Genomic DNA, 14,984 nt, shown 5'->3' with positions numbered 1-14,984 from the left:
AATTTTGAGAGAACAAAAAAAATATATATATTTTTTGAACAAATACCTTAGCACCTTTTACTTTCTCCCCTTCAATGATTGAGGATGTCTTTGAAATTGGAAGCAAACCACCGGTGTAGTCAACTTCCTAAAATTATAATTAATTATTATTTATAAATTAGATACTACTAATGACCAAGAAAGCAAAAAATAAATTAATTTTTAATAGAAAGTACACTTATATATACTCACAATTTGAATACGGTGAGCCTCTTTGAATTTATTTATGAGATCCACATTATCAGTTATCTTCTTAACTTTATAAGAAGGGGAAAAATGTGGATTATCAGATATTTGAACTTCAACGATTAAGAGAAAGATCTTATCAATTAGGTTGAGTAAAAGTGTAGGTGTATCCGATAGATCTCCTTTCTGCAGGGTATTACATAATATATTAATAATAAATAATATAAAAAGTACCAATAAAAATATCTTCACTAATGCTTTTAGAAATAAATATTGGTTAGATCTTACCAATAGGAGTGGATCAAGTATCTTTACACAGCTCTTTCCCAAAACTTGTTTTACCTCTTTGTCAAAGACTACATAACATGCACGTTAGAACCATCAATGACACCAAGCTTTATTCGATACCTGCTTAAAAAAGAAAATAACATAAAAAAAAGTTAAATATAGACTTATTCAATATCTAATCAAATGTACATAGACTTTAATTTAAAAAAATAAATAAATAACCTTGGAGTAATGGATAAAAGGATATTAGTAGAAAACTCGTGTCTTCATCGAGCCAAACCATCTCAATTGAGTATGGCAATGGAGAATTTCCGTAATTTGATAGTGTCCATAACTGTATCACTCGTATACGTACACACAAATTGTCGATTGTAGGATTGATGTACTTTAAATTGTGGTGCTTTACATCTCTCATAATTTATCCTTTTATAGTTGCATCATAACTAAATTTTTTTAAATTTGGTTGACTTTAATTTAAAATTTAAAAAACAACAACCTAAGTAAAACAACTCAAACAAATAAAACAATTTAAAATTTAAAAAATAACCACCTAAGTAAAACAACCCAAACTTAAAATTTGAAAATAACAACCTAAGCAAATAATAATTTATAATTTATAAATATAAATCTAAAAATTTCTAATGACGACACGTAAGCAAATAAACTCCCAGACTCAACGTATGAGCGCCACGTCAGCAAATGAGCTCCCCATTTGTATTACTACTAGTGTTAAACCCGTGCGATGCACGGGCTTATATTTAAATTTAGTATAACACTATCATCGTCGTTATATAATAAACGTGTTAAATATGTTATTTTATCTTTATTCAAAGTAAAATATAAATAGAAGAGTTTGAAGTTTATAATATTCTTGAACCATAAGGAGGGAGCCATAAAAAAATAAGAACATATATAACTGTAATAATAGCATGTTAATTTTACCCTAAATTTTATATCAAAAAGCTAATAAAAATTTATCGACAACCTAGTATCTTACTAACTTCATTAGAAAAGCATTTGGCATAGGATGTTGTGTTCCTTGTTACACATTTCATTTCAAATTTGAAAAAAGAGTTATAGATAAATTAGTTATATCTATAGTAAATATTTGTACAAAAGTGTAAATCATAACATGCTATTAAAATAAAAATAATATTATTCTTACCTAAATATTATTGAAAACCTCTTTGAACACGACATTTGTTGTTGATGACTTTGGATTGCCGTCTTCGTCTATAATTAAAATCCTGAGGCCACTGTGACTCTTAACTCTTGACAAAGCAACATAAAGTTGTCCATGGGTGAACACTGATTTTGACAAATAAAGCCGTACATGTGATAATGATTGACCCCGACTCATGTTAATGGTCATTGCAAAGCATACTGTTAATGAAAATTGTCTCCGTTGGAACTTAAATGGCAATCCTGAATCTGAAGGGATCAAGTTCATTCTTGGAATGTACACTTTATTTTCAATATTTCTACCGGTCACTACCGTCACTCCAATTACGTTGCTGCCAAGTTCGTTAACTATTAATCTTGTCCCGTTGCATAAACCTGAAGTCCGGTCTATGTTTCGCAATAGCATTACAGCGACTCCTGACTTCAAAGTCAACTTGTGATTGGGTAGTCCCGAACATTTGATGTCATTTAGGAACTCTGGTGTGAACCACTCTTGTTGTACATCTTCATTCTCATCAGCTTGGCATGTTGTGTCAGAGCTCAAATACTCCTTTTCCATCCCCGGAAAGATTGTCAAGACAAAATCGTTTACCTTCTCAACACTCTCAAGCGTGGGTGCAAGAATTGCCCTACTCTGAAAATACCTGTAATCTGACATGTTTTGCAACAAATTTGGATATGCAAAGTCTACCAAATGAGAGAGAGGGTCATCAGTAGTTGTAATCAATAGATCATCTGAAATTTCAACTTCTGATTCATCACCAACAACAGAGCCAATATTTCCATTTCCAACATCAAGTATCCAATTAGCAAATCTCTTCATTTCACCTTCATCTTGATCCGAAGAAGACATTAGAAGCCTCATATTCGTATGCAGTTTCAGAACCTTACAAAATGACCACAGATGAGATGAGTTAATAGCGGATGCCAATATATCGTGTTTACTTTCTTTCGAAATCACCGGAAGTATCTGTCTGAAATCACCTCCTAGAACAACAACCTTACCACCAAATGGTTGATGTGTCTTATGTTGATCGACAACTGACATAAGATCCCTGAGCGTCCGATCAAGTGCTTCAAAATGGCAGTTGTACCTTTCCTCGCATACAACATATTGAGAACTCAAAATTGGATCCTGTTTTGGACTTCTCTGATATCTTCATTCACTCAAATTTCTCACTTTTACTTTGCAGTAGGTAATAATTTTAGTAAATTATTAAACATCGCCCCCTAAATAGTTAGTCTAGCTCCGCCCCTGACCCAGCCATATTCGATGTTGCTGAGAATATAGGTAATTTAAGAAGTAGCAATATCAGCACTTTATTATTTACTATTGTTATGCTTTTTATAAACAAACAATTATTATTTAGTGTTCAAGTTTTAAAATTCAAACTAAGATATGGTTATATATTATAATTTTTGTATTTGAACATTGATTTATTGTAATTCTTATTGTTTGATTAACGTGCATGTAAAACTTAAATCTTGAGGTTGGCACAATAAAATTGTATTATATGATCTCATCTTTTTAATCCATAAATTGTATTTTTCGGTAATCTTTTATAAATATTATTTTTATACTTATCAGTGTTAAAAATTATTGTTAATAATTATTTTTAACACTGATAATAACTAATTGTAATATTTTTTGCTATGCACGCTTCTTCTAATTTTTTAGTATCTAAATTTGAATTAGATGTACTTGCTCCTGTAATCATTAGAGATAATACATCAAGTAATTTATATTATAAAAAAATGAATATATGTTAAATATTTGAATCAGCTGAATTATGAATATATATTATGAAGGTAATATTAAAGATAAAAGAAGTAAAATTTTAGCTTTGTGATAATTACAATCTATCATGCTTATCTTACCATGTCTCTTTTGAAGTAGCATAGTCTTCCTATTCAGTCTTGCATCCCTTTGCAATCTAATTCGATTTGTCTACTCCAATGAATCTATAATAATTATGTAGCATATACCAAAGATTGTTTTTAATAGACCAATTGAAAAGTTAAATGTTTGGTCTTTAAGTAATAAAAGCATATTAACATACGCTGGCTTTGTAATTGGTCGATATGGTTTGATGTTTGTTGAAGATATTGCTGACTTGTCTGATGACATGGGCTATCATATGCTTCACGTGTGATACCCGAATTACTAATATCACTAATATTGGAACATCGTTCTTTTTCATCTACAGAGTGTAGATTAGTAGTTGGAGACCTTGATCGACATGGTGTTGGATTATTACCTAATAAGATAACTCGAGATATTATTTTTGAACATATTTTCTGTTAAAGTTTATAATTGAATAAATAGTAGAAAAATCAAAATACATAAAGTGCATGTCACATAAGCAAGTTCCAAAAAAAAATCTAAAAATAAATCTGCATTAATACTATTTGTAATGTTCGACAACACCGACTCAAAATGCACACCATTGAAACTATCACTCGAATTTCCTGTAATTTTTTCGTAAACAAATTTAGTAACATATTACGAAGACAATGTAAATTAATAATTTATTACTTGTCAATAGCTAAATAATATATAGAAAATATTGTATTTTATGGGCTTTCATTCGGCCAAACTACTCATGACATGTTAGTTATTTTGTATACCCAATAAAAACTAAATATATAGAACTGACATACTTAAAAATACCAAATAAAAAAATATATTATTCTAACCTAAAAAAAATGATAAAATAATTAATTATTTTTTTATATGAAATCTACCTTGAAATGTGCTTCACTTTGTATTTTCTTTGTCTTTTAATATCAATTTTCTCTTCAATATAATCTTGCTTCTCTTTGGACTTCTTGCATCTTTCAATATATATCTAAAAATATCAAATAAATAAATTTTTGACTAATTAAAAATATATATACATTATACATAATACATTTTTATTATCAAATTTTTTATATTATTAAAAAAAATAAAATAGTATAAATATATGACAGCGTTTGATTTTGGTATATATGTCCATCAAAACATAGATACAGGATTACCCAGGAGTACATATATGGTGTTTGTTTACTGAGACAAAAATAATAAAAGATATAGTCATACACAAATACCCATTAAAAACATGTATTTTGTGTCTCTTTAGAATGCTAAAACACTAATTTTTAACTTGAGACACTAATTTTTTACAATTTTTTCTCATGTCTAACTTACCAAATAGAATATGAAATTAGTGTCTTCTTATGTCTATGTAAAATTGCACAAGTTTTATTTTCAATGGCTGCTTTAATTTCTTTTTTATTCTCATTTATTTAGTTACGTAAACATATTTTACAAAAAATAATATATTTTTTTATAAAAGTGTCTTTTTTCAAATAAATATAAGTTTAATCTCACGATCAATAAATTCAACTTATAGTTAAAATCTTTTTTTCCATTTCCTTAAATAAAGAGATTGAAAATGAATAACTTATGAGTAAAAAAGAGAAAAAGATGAAAGTACCTCTATTGTTGTGCTGAGATAATCTAAAAAATAACCATATAAACGAATTAAATAGAAAAAAAATTATAAATGTGACAAATAAAAAAATTTTAATTTAAAAATCAAAATGGTTAAGAAGCCACTTAATTAGGAATTAGTATTAGAATTTTAAATTTCAAATTTTTAAATAGAGTTTTCTAATTAGCTAGTGCAAATTTAAAATTTTTAAATAAACTTTTTTAATTAAACGTTTGTTATTCATTAAGAATATAGGAATTTGTTAATTTAAAAATAATTTTTATTAGTTTCGTCATAAATAGTATCAATCATATTATTTATCGATAAAAATAAATAAAATTAAATACAATCTAAAAATTAATAACCTTATAAATTACGTAAATTTAGAAAAAAATACTTAAAAAGAGAGAAAAAGATGAAAGTACTTCTACTGTGGAGAGACAATCTAAAAGATAATAATAAAAATTTATAAGTGTGGCAAGTAAAAAAGTTTAAATTTAAAAATCGAAATAGTTAAAAACTTACTTAATTAGAAATTAGTATTAGAAATTCAAATTTAAAATTTTTAAATAGAATTTCTTAATTAGCTAGTATAAATTTTAAATTTTTAAATAAAATTTTCTAATCAAACATCCATTGTCCATTAAGAATATAGAAATTTGTTAATTTAAAAATTATTTTTTTTAGTTTCATCATAAATAGTATTAACTTTATTATACTTTTTCTAAAATTTAAACAGTATTATATTTTTTTAAATAGTATAAATAACTTCACATCTTAATAAGATAATTCTATTTACTTTATTATAATCCTTTGTAATTAGCATAGTAGCTTATAAATTATATAAATTTTTAAAAAATATTCTCAAACTCAATTGCTTACGTAAAAATTAAAAAAAAAGTATATTTGAATTTAAATTTAAAATTCTAAACATAATACTTTAATTAAAAATTATAATTAGATTTTTTTAAATAAGTACACATTAAAAATTAATAATTAACTTAATTGTATCAACAATAATTCAAAGAAGAAATTTATAACTTTATGACATTAAATATTAAATTAAAAATTATCAGAATATCAACGGTGAGAATCAAATTAAAAATAAAACCACAAGTAATAACCAAATAACTTCAATTTATATTTAAAAAAAATTCGAAATTTCAAACATAAAAATCGAAAAGAACCAAAAAAAAAAAATAACAACTCAAGAAAATACAATGTTTCCACCAAAACAAACATATACTTGGCATTATTCTATTAGATAGACTCTAAATGGGATTCTCAAAACATGTGCATCAAAATTCTCAAGTTTCTTTCTCAATATTGATCTTCTTGCAAGTTGAGGTATCTCCTTCCACCTTCGAATTTTCTGACTCCGAGGATAGTCGCTTAGTTGGTGTAATAGCATTTTCCAATAATTCGGATTCATCATTGGCCGTAACTTCATTGGAGAATTCAATCAACAAATTCTGTACAAAAAACTACGTTAAATTAAAGACTTCTTTCTAACCTTTGATTTTATCTCACTAATATATTTTGAATAAAATTAAGATCTAATTTTGAGAGAACAAAAAAAAAATATATTTTTTGAACAAATACCTTAGCACCTTTTACTTTTTCCCGTTCAATGATTGAGGATGTCTTTGAAATTGGAAGCAAACCACCGGTGTAGTCAACTTCCTAAAATTATAATTAATTATTATTTATAAATTAGATACTACTAATGACCAAGAAAGCAAAAAATAAATTAATTTTTAATAGAAAGTACACTTATATATACTCACAATTTGAATACGGTGAGCCTCTTTGAATTTATTTATGAGATCCACATTATCAGTTATCTTCTTAACTTTATAAGAAGGGAAAAAATGTGGATTATCAGATATTTGAACTTCAACGATTAAGAGAAAGATCTTATCAATTAGGTTGAGTAAAAGTGTAGGTGTATCCGATAGATCTCCTTTCTGCAGGGTATTACATAATATATTAATAATAAATAATATAAAAAGTACCAATAAAAATATCTTCACTAATGCTTTTAGAAATAAATATTGGTTAGATCTTACCAATAGGAGTGGATCAAGTATCTCTACACAACTCTTTTCCAAAACTTGTTTTACCTCTTTGTCAAAGACTACATAACATGCACGTTAGAACCATCAATGACACCAAGCTTTATTCGATACCTGCTTAAAAAAGAAAATAACATAAAAAAAAGTTAAATATAGACTTATTCAATATCTAATCAAATGTACATAGACTTTAATTTAAAAAAATAAATAAATAACCTTGGAGTAATGGATAAAAGGATATTAGTAGAAAACTCGTGTCTTCATCGAGCCAAACCATCTCAATTGAGTATGGCAATGGAGAATTTCCGTAATTTGATAGTGTCCATAACTGTATCACTCGTATACGTACACACAAATTGTCGATTGTAGGATTGATGTACTTTAAATTGTGGTGCTTTACATCTCTCATAATTTATCCTTTTATAGTTGCATCATAACTAAATTTTTTTAAATTTGGTTGACTTTAATTTAAAATTTAAAAAACAACAACCTAAGTAAAACAACTCAAACAAATAAAACAATTTAAAATTTAAAAAATAACCACCTAAGTAAAACAACCCAAACTTAAAATTTGAAAATAACAACCTAAGCAAATAATAATTTATAATTTATAAATATAAATCTAAAAATTTCTAATGACGACACGTAAGCAAATAAACTCCCAGACTCAACGTATGAGCGCCACGTCAGCAAATGAGCTCCCCATTTGTATTACTATAAAGATAAAGATAAAGATTAGCTAAGATAAAAAAATATTAATTAGCTAAAATGTGAATTTAATTTTAATTAATATAATTATTTAAAAAAATATATGGCATATGTACTTTTTAATTGATGAAAAAAATTGATAACCAATTCTATATAATATATAACAAAAAGAGCTTTTTTTGTATAATTCAAAAATAAAAAAAGAATTGTGTGACTTTTTTTAATTTATTTATAAACTAATATTTTAAGAAATTTTTTTTGAAAACTAGCAACTTTTAGTAGTTTTAGTAGTTCTTCTTAAGTTTAATGTTAAGTTTTTTATTTTTGGGTCATGGTGGTTTAATATTAATTTTCATCTGATATGATTCTAAGTAAGCTAATGACTTTTATGGAACTCTTTTCATATATTATAATAATAAGGTTAAATTATACAGTTAGTCTCTACACTTTCAATAAAATTGTAAATTAGTTCCTATAGTTTAAAAGTCTATAACTAAATTCCTGAAAAAAATTAAAATTTGTAATTGAATCTTTACCGTTCAAACACCATTTGATTTAATGGAATATTTCTTAGCATATTCGCTATTCTAAACATGTGAGTTGCGTGTTTAGTAGTATAGACTAAATTTGCAATTTTAATAAAAATATAAAGACCAACATTATACTTTAACTATTTAAAAATAATCAAAAAATTCCTAATCCACTCCACCCCTTTCCAGCCCTCTCACTATCACTTTACCAATTCTAAAACAGAGAAAAAAGAGGAAAAAACGTAATGAATTGAAGGAACACGTTGCTTCTTATAAACACGTGAATAAGAGTAGGCATTGGAGGGAATGAATGAATGAATTGGGTTTGTGTGTGTGAGAGAGAGAAACTGTGAGCGGTTAATTTAAGTGGTGGTGATTTCTGTTCTTCTTCCTCAAACTTAAAAACTTGTACACAAACCCAAACCAACCAACCTAATTAAATTAATTGTCTATCGTACTCTGCGCCTGCGTGGTTCATGATCCTCATCCTGATCCCGATCCACACCCATGCCCAAAATGAAGCACCTCCTTCGAAAGTTTCACATCGGTGGCGCCACCACCGCCATCCACCACGTGCCGCCGTCGTCGCCGATTATCGCTCCCTCTACTTCTTCCGCTTCCTCTTCTGTCCTCCCCTCTCCCTCTCCGATCGTCGTGGATTCAATTCCAAACCCTAGCAGTACCACCAGCAGCAGCATAAGCAACAACGAAAACGGCGTCGTCAATGATTTCGGTTTGTTGAAGGTAGAGGGGTTTCAGATACATTAATAGCTAGAAAGGATTAATATGACTATTGGTTGTCTTGGTTAGGATTAATCTGGATAAATGGTTCTCTTTTTTTCTTGGTTGATATGATTGTTATCTATAATCTATAACAATATATAAAGCCAATACAGAGAGTTGACCATGACTTTGGTGTCCAATTTTTTTGGACTATATTAACCCTACAATAAACTCATGGCAATACATGAGTTTGGTGTCCAAATTTTTTTTCCAGTATTACCCTCTCTAATTAACTTCTCCACTTAATGTCAGTTATCTCTGAAAAACTCCCATTATTCCACTTGGCCACTTGACGTACCTGTCACCTCTTGACAGTGTATTATGGTTGTTAATTGTTCCCTTAAAAAATTTACGCTATTAATTTAATATTTGAATTTTTTTTATTGTTGTTAATTCTTTACTTAAAAAATTTACACTATTAATTTAATATTTGAATTTTTTTTATTATGGTACTATTTTAAGGTACTCTAAATTTTTATTATGTATTTATAATTTTGATAAAAATCATTCTTAAAAGAAATATTAATCTTATTTTTTAATTTTTTTTGTCCAGATAATATTAAATTATTTATATTAAAAGATTTACGAAATTCAAAAAATATTATTTATATGTTAAAAATCTGTTTTTAGATATTCAAGTATTAGAATTGGTTCAAATAACATTGGTTAGTTGTGTATATATATTCCATTAGTTTGTTAATTTTAACTTTTGAATTATTTTTTATTATTGTACTATTTTAATGTACTCTAATTTTTTATTGTGTATTTATAATTTTAAAAATAATCATTAGAAGAAATATTAATTTTATCTCTTAAATTTTTTAGCTTTGACAATATTAACTAATTTATATTAAAATATTTAGATAATTCCAAAACTATTATTTATACTATAACAAAATAACAATATACAAAGAAAATATGGGAGTTTGATGTTCAATTTTTTTTTTATTCAATGAGTTCTATTTGACAGTTGTTGTATAAAATATTTATTTAAAAATATTAGTAATTTTTTATTTAATTTATACGGTAAATAATAATATTTTATGTAATTTTATTTTATTTAGTATCAAATAAATTTAAATTTGAATTTTCTTTTATTCTTTTCGAATTGAAATAGCCCCATTGCATGATTGACAACTTTGATTTCTATTATAATAACTATTTTTTCTATTATTTTCTATTTACTATTTTTTTTATTTTTGTCATAATAACTTTTTTTATTTATACCAATATATAATGGGATAGAAAAGTTTGGTATCCAATTCCTTCTCCCTATTTTATCCCTATTTCTTTTTTATTTTTGTTACACATTGAATTTAATATACCACGTCCTCAATTTTTTATTTTTTTATAAAAGAATTTATCTCACGATAAATTGATTCATTTTCAACCCACGACATATTTTAAAACTGATTTACTTCCAATAAAAAACTGCTCCCACTACGTACTCAATTTAAAAACTGAAACCCCAATAGAATTAAATACTTTTTCACTTTCAATTTTGTTCTCACAAACCTTTTTGATTCTCTACATTTTGCTATCTTTTTGACAAATAGAACTGTAAACTTCACAAAATCAACGATCAACGACCCACTTGAACAGAATATGCTAGGCGAAGAAGACAACATGATCGAAGAACAAAGACAGCAACACCTAGCTAGAAGACGTGCAACTTATCCGTAGATGATTCGACAAGGAAAACAAGTTGCCATATCAACTGACTCCAACCAAACGCAGGTAGAGGTACTCGATTAACTACAAACATAGGAGTAGCCCAATTGACTACAATTAAACAAATGACCAGAGCTACCACCCATCATCAATTTGATACAGGTAACACGATAACTAATTTTCTTTGTTATAAATTCAATTAGTTTTTAATAATTATATTTTACTTTTGAAACATACAGGGATGGAAGCGTATGACAATGGAACAGGCACAAGTAACAGAAATCTATAACAATATATAATGTGCTTTCTAATGTTGCATCTCCCGTACATGCGTTTTTTACTTTAAATAAAAGAGCTTTCACCGTTAACAGCAACACATGTTATTCTATCTTATTTTCATTCTGTTTCACTAATAGTTGTAGGAACCGTAACCTCTTCTTCAATTCTTTATTCCAATAATTTATCCATTTAATTAATTTTATCCGTTTTCAATTTTTCTTACTTCTCTTTTCAAGTATGAATATGTTTCTCTGTACGTAACAATTATTTGGATGAATTTTTGTAATTTTCTGAACTAGATAATGACTATGCCAAATGTTGATTTTCGACGCCATGTATGAAAGGAGGAAAAAAATAATTAGGGGTGATAAATAATTTTTTATAGATCTTATCGTTTTATTTTGGGTATATTCTTTATGTGAGTACTTTATACCAAGTTTGATCTCATTATTCAATTTTTAGTGCTTCTCCTCTTGCCATTAGGTGCACTCTTCTATATTATTACTGTTGCCATCATTCTCATTCCCTGAATATCGTGATTGTATCGCTTCCATCTTTTCCTCACTTTCATTTACTACAATTGCAAATTTTATAACATTTTATTGTTGATATTAATTTCACGCATAACTTTCACCTTCATTTTCCTTTCTTTTCAGTTTACTTACCAAACTGTATTCATTCTTATATATTTTTAATCTATCTTTCACATACAAAATTTCTCTCATCAATTTAATTTAAAAAAATGATTATTTTTTTTATTTGATATTTATTTTTTAATTTTTTTTGACATGTATATACCTATCAATAATGAACCGAAGAACTTTCATAAATTATTTTGTTAACTCATTCTTATATATTTTTAATCTGTCTTTCACATACAAAGTGATGAAAAAAATGAGAGCTGCCATAATGGTATTATGGTAATTGATTGCGGAAAAAAATAAAATAAGACAACATAATAGTGACGGTGAGACGATAATAGTTATCCATGTAAAAAGAATGATAAGAAAAAATGATAGTGTATAATATAATGAGATGATATAATCAAAATAAAAATTAATAATTTTAAAATAATAATAAAATTAAAAATAATTAAAGATGTTTAATATAAGATTAAAAAAAAATTTTACCTATTCGAATTATACATAAAGATAACGAGTATTTTGAATATAAAATTTTAAATTTACTTCAAATTAAATAAGATTGAGAAAATAAATAAATTTAATATATAAATAACTAATCTGTAAACCATGTTAGTAAATCTTTATCTTAATTTTAGTATACATAATAATAATATAACTTTTTAAATTTTTAATTTAAATTAAATTATTTTATATTTTTTACATATCTTAAATAATTTAAAATATTTAATTTTTTTATAATTAATTTTATTTATTGATATCAAATTTATAATTTTAAAAACAAAAAAATAAAAAAGCGGCTGAACAGGCACTTTCAGCAGCTTTTCTATTATTTTTAAGAAATTAATTTTATTCTTTTGTTAATATATCATTCATTCTTCAAATTTATTAGATAAGTATTTTTTATTTTAATGTTGATGTGACTTTATTTATATCATATTTTATTAAAATTAAAATTACTATAAACCAAAATATAATTCAAAAAATAATTATAATAACATTTTTCTGATTCAAAAAGAGTATATATAAACCAAAATACATATTAGTTATTTATAAAAGATCATTTTTACTTAAATGTCAGATAAAAGTACTATTATTTTAATATTAAATGAAAAAAATATATTTTTTATCTATTAGAATTATGAATGGAGATAAAAAATATTTTGGATATAAATTTTTAAATTTGCTTCTAATTAAATAGGATTGAAAAAATAAATAAATTTAATAATATTTATAAATAACTAATCTTTAAATAATATTAATTAAATTTTTATATTAATTTTATCACACATAATAGTAAAAATATTATTAATTTTTATAATTTAATATTTTTTAATCTTATTTTTTAATTTAAATTTATTTTTTAATATTTTACATGTTAAATAATTTAAGATATTTTATTTTTTTATAATTTATTTTTAATTATTATTAAATTTATAATTTTAAAATAAAAATATAAAATTAATTTTTAAAACTCAATAGAAAAGCGCTCACAATTCTACAGGTTTTAATTAAATTCTTCTCTATAATAAGCAATCAATTTAATTGAATAAACCTGAAGCGTTTATACGGTTATTTTTATGATAAATAAAATCTGACAGTTTTTCAAGATGCAAGAAGTTATTGACAAGGAGATGTATGATGAATTACGAAGGATTTTTTCCAGATACACAATCTTTGTATTCTCCTATTTTTTCAGTAATACTCTTATAGTTTGATCTTTTAAAATTATAAAAATAAGCATATTCATTTCTTCTATCCTTCCATTATTTGTAGGAAAATGCACGTCTCTTCAGATTCAGAATCATATTTTGGCCTACCACTTAAAAAAGAAGAAGACAAACATGAATATCCATGATATTTAGAAAATATTAATATTCTGTAAATAAATAACATGCATTTGGGTTTATAGATATATATACTCTTTTTAAATTAGGATAATATTTTTGTCGTTATTTCTGGAACTATATCTTTTTCTGATAATATACATATATCTTTATTGTGTGCTTTTATAATTTAGCATTTTAAAGGTTTTCTATAGTAGTTTTACCCTTAACAGAATATGAAACAAATAAGGTTACGTTAATTTTAAAATGATTTAAAAAATATTTATTTGATAAATTTAAAGAATAAATGATATATTAATATCAACACTAAAATATGATATAAATAAGATCACGTTAATATTAAAATTTAATAAATATAATCTAATAAATTTAAAGAACGAATAATATATTTTAAAAATAAAATTAAATTCTTCAGAACAATAGAAAAGCGGCTGAACAGGCACGTTAGTGCCTGTTGAGCCGCTAGTTCTTATAGTTACTATACTCAATCACTGAGGGAGAATGTTATGGATTGTATTTAGCCGCTAGTTCTTATAGTTACTGTACTCAATCACTAATATATGTTTTTTTAAATATTATGGATTGTATTCTACAGGTTTTAATTAAATTCATAAAATTAGCATTCACATTCATAATTTCACATTCATAAAATTAATAATTGAAAATAATATATTCTATTAATTCGGTTTTTAAAAACGTAGCCTAATGCATGTTCACCTCTGGCGATTACGGTCATAAACTCTAACCAAATTCCAAAAATAACAACACTAAACCATAAACCATCTATAAAATCGAGCCTAAATACATTCAACAAGAAGTTATTCACCACAACAAACACATCACTATCAATATGAAAAAAAACAAACATCTGTTCCATTGCAAACCAAATCACTAGAGCACAAATAACACTAGACAAAATCGAACAATATTTCATTCAAGTAAAATTCAACTAGCTGAATTTCAGTCTCTCTTTTACTATCAAATATAGGATATAGGTTAAAAAAAGTTTTTCATACATTGCAGTAGCACCGACAATGCTGCCTTCTTTTCTATCTTGTTTGCGAAACAAGAACCTATCGTCGTCGGAGAAGACACACACAACACCCGCTGTATGATTGTACTTCGGAATCCAGTCTCATCGTCTTCTACGAAGCTTGGTTGCTGGGTTCAGAGAGCAACAAAGAATAGGAGGTTTTTGACTGAAAGTGAATACAAGTGTGTTTGAAGTATGAAGAGTTAAGTGTTTTGACTTCCTACTTATTCTATATGGTACCTGCTC

Source organism: Arachis hypogaea, chromosome 10 (assembly GCF_003086295.3).
Source record: "Arachis hypogaea cultivar Tifrunner chromosome 10, arahy.Tifrunner.gnm2.J5K5, whole genome shotgun sequence".
NCBI classification, from domain to species: Eukaryota; Viridiplantae; Streptophyta; class Magnoliopsida; order Fabales; family Fabaceae; genus Arachis; species Arachis hypogaea.
Note: the sequence above shows the minus strand (reverse complement) of the source record.